Source organism: Suricata suricatta, chromosome 16 (assembly GCF_006229205.1).
Source record: "Suricata suricatta isolate VVHF042 chromosome 16, meerkat_22Aug2017_6uvM2_HiC, whole genome shotgun sequence".
NCBI classification, from domain to species: Eukaryota; Metazoa; Chordata; class Mammalia; order Carnivora; family Herpestidae; genus Suricata; species Suricata suricatta.
Window position 1 is genome coordinate 58,622,494 of NC_043715.1, and position 10,350 is coordinate 58,632,843.

A 10,350-nucleotide genomic window follows, 5' to 3' on the forward strand; every position below is an offset into this window, starting at 1 on the left:
GCGGCCCCGCACCGCCCGCCCCTCCCCTGCGGCCCGCTGCCGCCCCCCGCCACGCCGGCGCTCAGACCCTGGGCCCCGCCACGGGCGCCTCCCCGGCCGTGGCCGCAGGGATGCGAGCTACGGCCTTAAGAGTCTGGGGTGACAGGGGGCGCGGGGAGGGGTCGGGGACCGCGCGTTCACCTGAGCTGGGTCCCTGGGCACGGCCGCAGCCATCGGACTCTCGTGGGAAACCCGACACTCCGGCCCCCGGTCCCCGTTCCGGCCCCAGCACGGAACCGCCCAGGAGCGCCACCGAGTCGCGACACCCGGTCTATGAGGCGGGGAAGTCGCCTCCCCTAGTGCTTTCTCAGTTTTTCACCTCGACCCCGAAACTCCGCTCTGGAACCTTAGAGGGTGAGGAGAATAAGGGGAGGCCAACAGTCGTCCACGGCGGTGGGGCAGGAAGTCCCGCCCCAGCGGCTGCGCACGGTAGAAACCCATTTCCTGGTCCCTCATTGGCTCCTTGCTATGCCCTCTATGCCCAGACTCTTCCGGGTACCGTAGCTCCCCAGCACACCAGCTGCTGCCGGAAGTGGGCTCTGCATCCGGGAGCTTTGGACCTTAGGCACCCTGAGCGCTGATGGAAGGCAGAGAAGAGCCCTAATTTCACACTCCATGAAGCTCAATGGAGAAAATTATTATTTTAAGTGCTCCCAGATTCTCTTCCTGAGGTAAATGACACATCATTCAAATGTGTACAGCACTTCAGACATCAAAGGAGTCTGTGCATAGCTGGAAAGATGTTGCTGTTCAAACGCTTGCAGCCTGAAGGGTTAGAGTCAGTTTAGTAATCAGTTAGGAACAGAAAAGTTCCTTTTAACAACATAAATTCAGCCTAGTGCATTTTCAGGGTCTTTTACCTTTATTCATTGATTGGCGAATTGGGCAGCATCACATCTAGCAAGTAGAGGGTAACAACACAGGGCTACAGAAAGGAAATAGTTTTTAAAGGCAAGACAAAACCATTATAAACAGAATAAATGATTATGTCAGTTGAGGTCATGTTAATTGGGAGACAGATGGTTCTTATTAGAAGAATACCTCATCTTCCTTTGGGCGATGGAGAGGATCCATTCGTGTGGCTGATTCCCGTTTTGGTGCTTACCACCAAATTCTTCACTGAGAAGTGGAAACTAAAATTCTGGGGGTGGTTGAAAGTACAATGAGTTTAGGTATTATGCCCAAGTTTGGTGACATAACCTCTGGTTTCCTTTGTCACCATACAGGTCTGTGACAGAAGAAGGAAGATGAACCGTTTGGCCACCCTGAATTAGGTGGACAATGAGGAGGTCAGCGTCTGGTTCCACAAAACCCTTTATTTGCCTGTATAGTGATTGTGTCCCATCTATTTACGAACACTTTTATCCATATATTTCTTACTCCATGTTTTCAGATATACTCCATTCCTTATAGGAGTTTGACATCAATCTCAAACAAAGAGCAACTTAACTGTTGCTAGTTTTGGTACCGAACACATCTTGCCATTTTTCAACTGGAGTGAGTATTCAAATGAATCTGCAAATGAGAATCTGAACCTAATGATCTCATCTCCTTGCTGGGAAGTGAATCTCATTTCTTCAGGCACTGGCAGTAGGAACTGAAATTGTCTAGAAAATCAGATGTGAAATGCCCATTTCAGAAAGCAGTCTATAATATTTATCTAATGGTTTAAAATCAGTGGCAAAAATATCTATGGGCAAACCCACATTTCATCTCCCTACACATCAGTAAAGACCAAAAAACAGAACTTTCATTTTACTTGTTAGATTTCTATTCATTTTTGAGGGCACAACCAGGTGAGGGATAGAGAGGGTGTCAGGGGATCCAAAGCAGGCTCTGTCCTGACAGCAGCGAGCGCTACATGGGGCTGGAACTCAGAAACTACAAGACCATGACCTCAACTGAAGTTGGACACTCTAACGAGTGAGCCTTGGAACTCACAGAAATGTTAGAAGAAGGCTCTGTGTAGTCTGAGAAAAAATCAAACAGAGCACATGACTGTGCCAGACCAACATGCTTGGTCTTTGTGAGGCTTTTATCTCCAAAATGTGACATTTTCATTCCTGCAAACATTGAGCAAATACTAGTGTTCAGCTTAGAAATAAATAGCCAGGGGCACCTGGGTGGCTCAGTCCGTTAAGCGTCCGGCTTCGGCTCAGGTCATAATCTCACAGTTCATGGGTTCGAGTCCCGCATCAGGCTCTGTGCTGACTGCTAGCTTAGAGCCTGGAACTTGCTTCAGATTCTGTATCTCCCTCTCTCTCTGACCCTCCCCTGCTCAGGCTGTCTTTCTCTGTTGCTCAAAAATAAATAAAAAGCATTAAAAAGAGAGAAATAGCTAGTTATTTTACTAGCAAACAGAGTATATTTGGGAATAACAGAGGAATTTCAACTGGCAAGTGTCCACAGGCAAATGTCAAGAGACACAGGTAAAGTCGGTTTTTATGGGGTTTTAGGAGGAGATTGGGGAGTGTTACTTTCAGTGAAAGTTTACTAAGGAACAACAGTGTGAAGCTGTAGCAGATAGTCATTGGCTGCATGCTCTCGTTAGTGTGTCCTTGGTGGGACAAGGAAAGACCATCCTTCTTTTTATTAAAGGCAGGAGACTAAATTCCTACCCAGAATGTGTCCTGCTTTGTCAATATAAAAATTATATTCCTTCCTCCTGCAGATTATGTCCTACCAGTGTGAGAGCTCCTTCATTTCAGCCTCCTGACTCCATTTTTAAAGAGATTTCCTTTATTAATTTTTACACTACTTTGGAGAGAGACTTAACGAGGACATTTCGGGTACTCGGAATCGTTAAAATGGGAAAGAACTTGAAATGTTATGTTTAGGGTCACCTGGGTGTATCAGTGGGTTGAGGGTCAGAATTCTGATTTCAGCTCAGATCATGATCTCAGGGTTCATGACATTGAACCCCGTGCTGGACTCTGCACTGACAGTGCAAAAGCTGCTTGGGATTCTCTTTCTTCCTCTCTCTAGCTCTGCCCTGACACTTTGTCTCTCTCAAAATAAATCAATTTTAAAATTTGTCATGTTTATTCACTGTCTTAACAAATTTGCACTGCGCACATTCTGGGTTTTCAGGAACTTCTGGTAGGTGCGTGGGAGAAACGCGGAGAGAAGACAAGCAGTCCCGTCGTCAGGTGGCTTTTATTGTGTTCAAGGAAAACACAGGGAACCCAAAAGCAGGAATACTACGTTATATTGTACGTTAGAATGTGGTAGATGCGATGAAAAAAGGAGAGATGATTTTTTGAGAAGAGGGGATTGGTCATAATATTACACTGAGGAGTGGGGAACACCCCCCCTTTTTTTTTTTTTAAAAAAAGTTTGTTTCTTTTAAGAAAGAGAAAGAACAGGGGAGGAACAGAGAGAGAGAGGGAGAGAGAAGAGAATCCCAAGCAGGCTCTGCGATGACAGACTTGGGTTTCAAACCCATGAACCGTGAAACTGGGCTGAACCGCATGGGCGCCCTATGCAAGGAGCCCCTTCTTAATAAGAACAAGGACGAGTCGTGTGGGTTTTAATTTTTTTAGTTCTTTTAAAAGATAATGTTGATGTGGTTTTGGAGTGGCAGTGAGGGTCCAGAGCCAATGGCCAAGAAATAATTCTTGAGACCTCTTTGGTGCAAAAAGGGGAGTTTATGAAAGGACCTGTGGGCAGAAAGAGCTGCACTGGCGGGGTGAAGAGTGACTAGTTATAGCCTCTGCGTAGGGAACTGCCGTGTTCGGCGCCTCGGGGAAGGAAGTGTCGCTCCCTAAGGGGAGCTGCCTGAATTACAAAGATCGGCCAGACTGGAGTAGCCAGTAGAACAAAGATCAACCGCATTTAGGCTTAAGTGGTGTTAATCGCTCCCCTGTCCAGCGTTGCAGTCTGCAAGTCTGGGCTTTCTTACCGATCCTTTAGATGCTGTGTTTGGAATTGCAGTTTCAGTTTCCCCTTTTCCCTAGCCTTTTCCTAAAAATCACTTGACCCTGTTTCCTAGCAACCAACCTAGGTCAGCTTCCCGCCTTAAACCCTATATAGGTGTGGGTATTTTCTCAATAAACTGAGGCTTGATCAGAAACGCTGGTCTTGCCTTCACTCTCTATGCTCCCCGCCTGTCAGGGCCGCCAAGTTTTCTGGCTGCCTCAGGCAAGGATTATCACTCCGTTGAGTGAGCCAGTAAACAAGATTTGCATCTGGAGGCTGGAGATTGCCATTTCCTGGTCAAAATAACTTTGGCGACTATCTTGCTGAGCTAGACGTGAGTGGCCAAGGCACTCAAGAGATCAAAACCGTATTCAGTGTTAGTTCTCCATCCCCCAAGATTGCTGAGGCAAAGTCGGGGCGCTTCTTTGATATGCATCCGACTCTGTAGCCTGCCTAGCTCAGCTTGCCTTGTCTTCCCCCCTGAAGACTATATAAAGAACAGTTCTTTGAATAAACGCGCTCTTTCGCCTGATCGGAGAACCGTGAGTTCTGTCTTTACTCTCTGCATCTCCCTCTCCTGCCCCCTTTTTCTCTCCCTCCCTCAGGAGAAGGACCCGCGACGATTCTCCGCCCTGCCGGTCGGGGGCAGGGGCGGACGAAACAGGTACCGCCGATCGCCGGGACGAGTGGCCCCGGCCATCGGGTTACGACACCCGCCCCCCCAATTCTCTCTCCCTGCCTCAGGAACCCGCATCGATTGACCCTCTGACCCTCCAGCCGGGACTGAACAGACACCTATGGAGTTGGGGGAGGTAAAGCAAAGGGAGGTTTCCAGAAGAACTTTCATATGCTAAAGGAAACTCCTAAGCTAAGTGAGGCCTGGCCACTGTCAAGCTAAGGCTGTTTTCTTCTCAGTAAGGTACAACGTTAAGACAGTAGGCAGCTCCTGTAGGAGCGTTTTACTCTGCCTGTCTCAAGACTTTGTCAATGGGTACAGATCATAAGGAAATTTAATTTTATTTGCCATCCACTTCTTACCATTGTTCCCCACATCCCTATGAAAGGGAGGGTGATGTTGGGGCCCCAGGACCCTGAGTCTATAGGTTTCTGCAGGCTGGACTTTTGATAAGATTGCCTTTTTCTTGTAATTGACTTAGACCTTTGAAAACGGATGAAGACTGACATCCTGCATGACTGTCATCTCTATCAGCCCTTTGGTGTCTCCTTCTCTTAGCTTAGGGCACTCAGGAGTGCCTGAGAAGTGTCTCAGTGGGGTTAGTGAGTCAGGGGAGGGGGCAGGCTGCTGGCTTATGCTTTGCTCTCTACTTGCCTTTGGCTCCCTCAGCAAGTTGATGAACACTGAAATTTTGAAGACTGCATTTGAGCAAACAGCAAATACATCTGGACAGCATCAGATCAAAGTTAGGAGAAAGGCTTTTGTAGACAAAAATGTGAAGCAAAGCAAAGAAGGTGCATAGCTTAAGGAACTGCCTTATTTGGGAAAGCCTACTTAGCTGTTTGTGATTGCGTGTTCTTAGGGTTCAATTTCTTACCCTAGAAGCATTTACAAGATTTGCTTGAGGTCAGGTTTCAGTGTGTTTATGCAGGTGGCTAGGGTGGTGAGGGAGCGTGGGGCAAGCTGAGGGCAAAGTACCACTCACCCCAGCAGGGGGCTAGTGGGACATTCCTCAGGCACTCCTGGCTACCCAGGGATAAAGGAAAGGACAGAAAACAAATGGTTAAACTGATAGAGTCTCCATCAGTTTACAAATATGTTAGTAAATTATTTTTAAAAAGGCAATCTTATCAATAGCCTAATCTCCAGAAACCTATAGACTCAGTCTCCTGGAGCCCCAACATCACCCTCCACTACTTAGTGACGCGGGGAACAAAGCCAAAAAGGAAATGACAGATAAAATCAAATCTTATAACCTGCAGCCCACTCACAGAGACTTGAGGCCAGGAAAGTAAAATGTTTCTCCAGGATCTCCCTATTGTCTTAATGTTAATATTTTGTTAGAGGGGAAAAAACAACCTTAGCTTGACAATAGCTAGACTTCTAGTATCCTGTGAGTCTTTAGCATATGAAAGTCTCTTTGGAAAGTTCCCTTTTGATTTTACCTCCCCCCCCCACCCCTGAAAACTCCAAAGTATTTAAGCAGTCATTCTACACAACCCCAGCGCAGCTCTTTCTGCTCATGGGTCATGTCCCCTTGATAAAATCACCTTTTTGCACCAAAGATGTCTTCAAGAATTCTCTCTTGGCCGTTGGCTCTGGACACCACAAACCCCACGATCACTCCCCAAACTCATCATATGGCACCCAACGTGTGGGGCTATGAGTAATTTCAACTGGACTCTGAGCTCCGATGCAAACTTGGTAAGTAGAAGAGTTACCTTGGATGTCACGTTGGGACGGCGACCCAGTGGCCATTTCTCCGAGGGTTGGAGAAGAACACGTGCACAGACGACCCCCGCCCCTCACCTGCAGACCTGGGATGTCCTGCCCCATTCGGAAACAGCCAATCATGAAGCTCCAGCTTCCCCCACCCCGACGAGACCGGCAACTGATCCTGTCCCGCCATGACCCTAAAATGCCCTTACTTGGTAATCACCCGCCAAGACCAAACCTGAAACCCCTCACCCTTAAAACCCCCGCGCCCATCGCCGATCTGCGAGGTACTCGAGTCACGGAACCTCGCCTGGGGACTGCAGACCCCAAATAAAGGCCTTCTTGGCTCCATAACCTGGCTTCCCTCTTTCCTTTCGTCTCTGCCTCCATCTATTAAATCTTACAGGCTTGTAACGTGCTCTATCCATTAACCTATAGTTTTCTTGTCATTATAAAAATGCCTTTTACTAGTTACCTAATTTACTAAACAGGTAAGCACCTTTTGGCTAAACACCACCTGTTGCACAGTTAAGGTCTTAAAGGGCTCTTAAAATAACGTTATATTATTAAATGCAAAAATGGTTCAAATGCATAAAACAGTTCTAGAAAATAAAATGGGATTACATGTTTTAGCTGCTGCATGAGGTGGAACCTGTGTTTTCACAGAAACGATGCTGTCTGTGCGTTCCAGAATATCACAAAAATATTCCTGGATTTCTAACTGACATAAATACTCAAACTGGTGCTTTAAACAATCCCTCTTTCCTTTAGGGGTTGGCTTACCTCCTGGACTGGAGGATTTTTGTCAACTGTAAGGTTTTTTTTTTTTTTAACTTTTTTTTTTTAATGTTTTATTTATTTTGATACAAAGAGAGACAGAGCATGAGAGGGGGAGGGGCAGAGAGAGAAGGAGACACAGAACTAGAAGCAGGCTCCAGGCTCTGAGCCTGATGCGGGGCTCGAACCCACAAACGTGAGATCTGACCTGAGCCGAAGCCGGAGGCTCAACCGACTGAGCCACCCAGGCACCCCTCAACTGTAAGGTTTAACAGATGGAGGCAGAGATGGGAGGACAAAGAGACCACTTTATGGAGCCAAGAGGGCCTTTATTGGGATCTGCAATTCCCAGGCGAGGCTCTGTGACTCTGGAGCGGGGAGTCAGGGAAGTTGCGCCTGATATGGGAGAGCAAGGTGTTTTATGGGTGCAGGAGTTCTGGGTTTGAGCTCAGGTGGGCCGATAGCCACGTAGGGGCATCTTAGGACGGTGGCAGGATTCAACTGGCTGTCCACTTCGGTGGGGAGGGGGACGCTGGAACTCCATGGTGAGGCACTCCAGTTTGAGAGAGTCCAGATTGAGAGTGGGGGTCGTCAGTCCTGGTGGCGCCTGGATCTGTTATCTGGCCTGCAATAAAATGGCCGCTGGTGCTTTCCAAATGGCTCGGGTCATCCCAGGTTTGCAGGTGGGGGTTGTCAGTGCAACTTTCCACATCAAAGTGGCCGCTCAGTTGCTTTCCCATGGCAACTCTTACATCAACTACCAAAGGACTTTTATTTGGGTTAATCTTTCTTGTTATTTTAATTATGTTTTCTCCAGTGTATCTCTGCCTGGTGCGCAGAGCCCACCCCTGCAATAACTTCAAGCCAACAAATGATCTTTTCTCAGGAGGGAGATACATGCCCACGCTGGGCTCAGCTGCCTCCACCTTCCATAACTCCCCCGCAGGCTCCCCACCTGATCAGTCCTGGCGCAGGGGTAGGGCCTTATCTGTGCCCCCACTCAGCAGGAAGCACGACAGATGAGCCCTTCCACCTTCAACAACCTTAAAATTTTCAGGATCAAAACTGTTGGGGGTTTTGATGAGGGAGCGTGGGGCAAGCTGAGGGTGAAGTAGAGGCGAACAGCACCCCCCCCCCAACTGGGTTATATGAGACATTCCTCAAGCACTCCTGGCTGCCCAAGAACAAAGGAAAGGGGAAAATAAATGGCCAACTGACAGATATCACAGTCATGTAAGACAGGAGTCTCCATCAGTTTACGTATATCTTACTAATTATAAGGAAAAGGCAATCTTCTCAATAGCCTAATCTACAGAAATCTCTAGCTCCAATATCACCCTTCCCTCCATGGGGATGTGGGGAACAAAGACAAGAAGGAAACTGCAGATAAAGTTACATTCCCTTTTAACCAGCAGTCCGGTGACAAACACTTGAGGCAAATACAAAGCATACCATTTCTCCCGGAGCTCCCTATAGTCTTAAGGTTCTGCTCAAGGGTAAAACAAGGTTAGCTTGAAAATAGCTGGGCCACCATCAATCTGTGAGTCTTCATTAGCATATGAGAATCCCAGTAGAAACTTCCTCCTGACTCCCTGGTCCAGAGCAGATAACCAGAACCTCGCTTTACTACCCAGCACAGCCCTTTCTGCCCCTGGGTCCTGTCCCCATGCTATAATGAAATCAGTCTTTGCACCAAAGTCATCTCAAGATTTATTTCTTGGCCATCACCTCCGGACCCCAAGCACTCCAATACCCTATCATGTGTCTGTCAATTTCTGTTCCTAAATTACCAAAGGCTGAGTTAAGGTACCCATCACTCCAAAAGCCAATACTCAAGAGACAAGTGTTCAACGGAAAGGAATATGAGTATTATTCAAGAGGGTGGCCACCTAAGGAGAAGGTGGACTTTTGTACAAAGGCCAAGTCCAAGGTTTGTGTGTAACCCAGGGGTTTTTAATGGAGTTTAGAGCAGTTAACCAGCAAAGGGAGTACAGAGGTCCATAACATTTCTTGACTGCATGCGGACCTGATAGTCATAATTCTAGATGTTTTCACAGTGCTGAAAGGTTTTGAAGGGGGTGTGGTGACTTAGTGCCTGGTGGTGGTGCTACAAGGTAGGTTTGTTTTGACGCGCAGAAGTGCTCAGTTCTTTCCAAAGAGAATGGTGGACCTTCAGATAAAAGGCGAAGGTTTAATCAATCATGTGGGCTAAAGGTGTTTATTAAATCTTCAGGGTACTAGGCTGGGTGGAGGGCGCACGATAGCTTCCCCGTGCATACTGTTTTCTTGGTATTGAAAGAGGACCTGGGCTGCCACCCTTTTTACCCCATATGTTCTCCTTGGGTTCTTTCTAGCTTATCTTTTGGCTAAGAAGGAAGACATTGACAGAAAGCCTTCCCTGGTGGGAACCAATAAAAAGCAATAAAAAATGCCCCGAAACAGCAAGGCCCTATTCATGAGTGACTCAGTGACAATGATCTACTTGACTTTGACTTTCACAGCCTCCCTGCATGTACACACCCACCTCTCCCCACATTTTGCTCATATAAACCTGGAAATGTTTTCAGCACTTTGGAGTCAGTCTTTCAGAGATTAGGCCCCTATGTTCCCTGTATTCTTGTTCTGTTGCACCCCCACACGATTCTCTGCCTTGGGATTTGTCACTGCTGAGCAGCCAAACCTAACCGGCTAGGGACCCCCCCCCCCCCCCCCCGGCTAGATACTCTTATACGCTGTACCCAACAGTACAACAAAGTCAAATTGTTGACCAACCTGCACTGAGGTTTTTTGCCTTAAAGTAATCTTGGACAGCCTAATCCAATGAGTTTAACCCAGACTTCACAGCCTGTGGCTGCCATAGCAGTCACAATTCTGCACGTGGAAAGGATCAAGAACTCACCTGTGGGCTGTTGTCCATCAAGTGCCTCCTGGGTCCCGAATGGCTAGGGCTGGGGAAAACATTGCCTTAGGGATGGATGGTGGGACCTTGGGCTCCACAGGAAGCAGCGGAACTCAACCCAGGAGGTCCTTCTGAAATCGCCTCCACAGGGTGCAGCCTCCCTCCAGGTGTCTCCTCTGACCCCGCGCCACTCCTGCCCTCCCAGCCAGCCCTGGCGTCCCCCTGCAGGCCAGCTCTGGGCTGATCCTCAGAGATGAGGCCACAATCACACATAGGTCCGAGAAAAAAAAGGTCTCAGCAGGTTCCTACACTAAGGTACCAGACC

The 10,350-nt window shown here is 47.8% G+C and overlaps 1 long non-coding RNA gene across 1 annotated transcript; it reads left to right on the forward strand.

The window, feature by feature from the left end:
• Window positions 1-623: 623 nt before the first annotated feature.
• LOC115281138 lies at window positions 624-2,898 on the forward strand. The gene is made up of 4 exons (XR_003904110.1): window positions 624-710; window positions 1,266-1,328; window positions 1,433-1,536; window positions 2,711-2,898. It is a non-coding gene; the product is annotated as an uncharacterized LOC115281138 (long non-coding RNA).
• The last annotated feature ends 7,452 nt before the right edge of the window (window positions 2,899-10,350 follow it).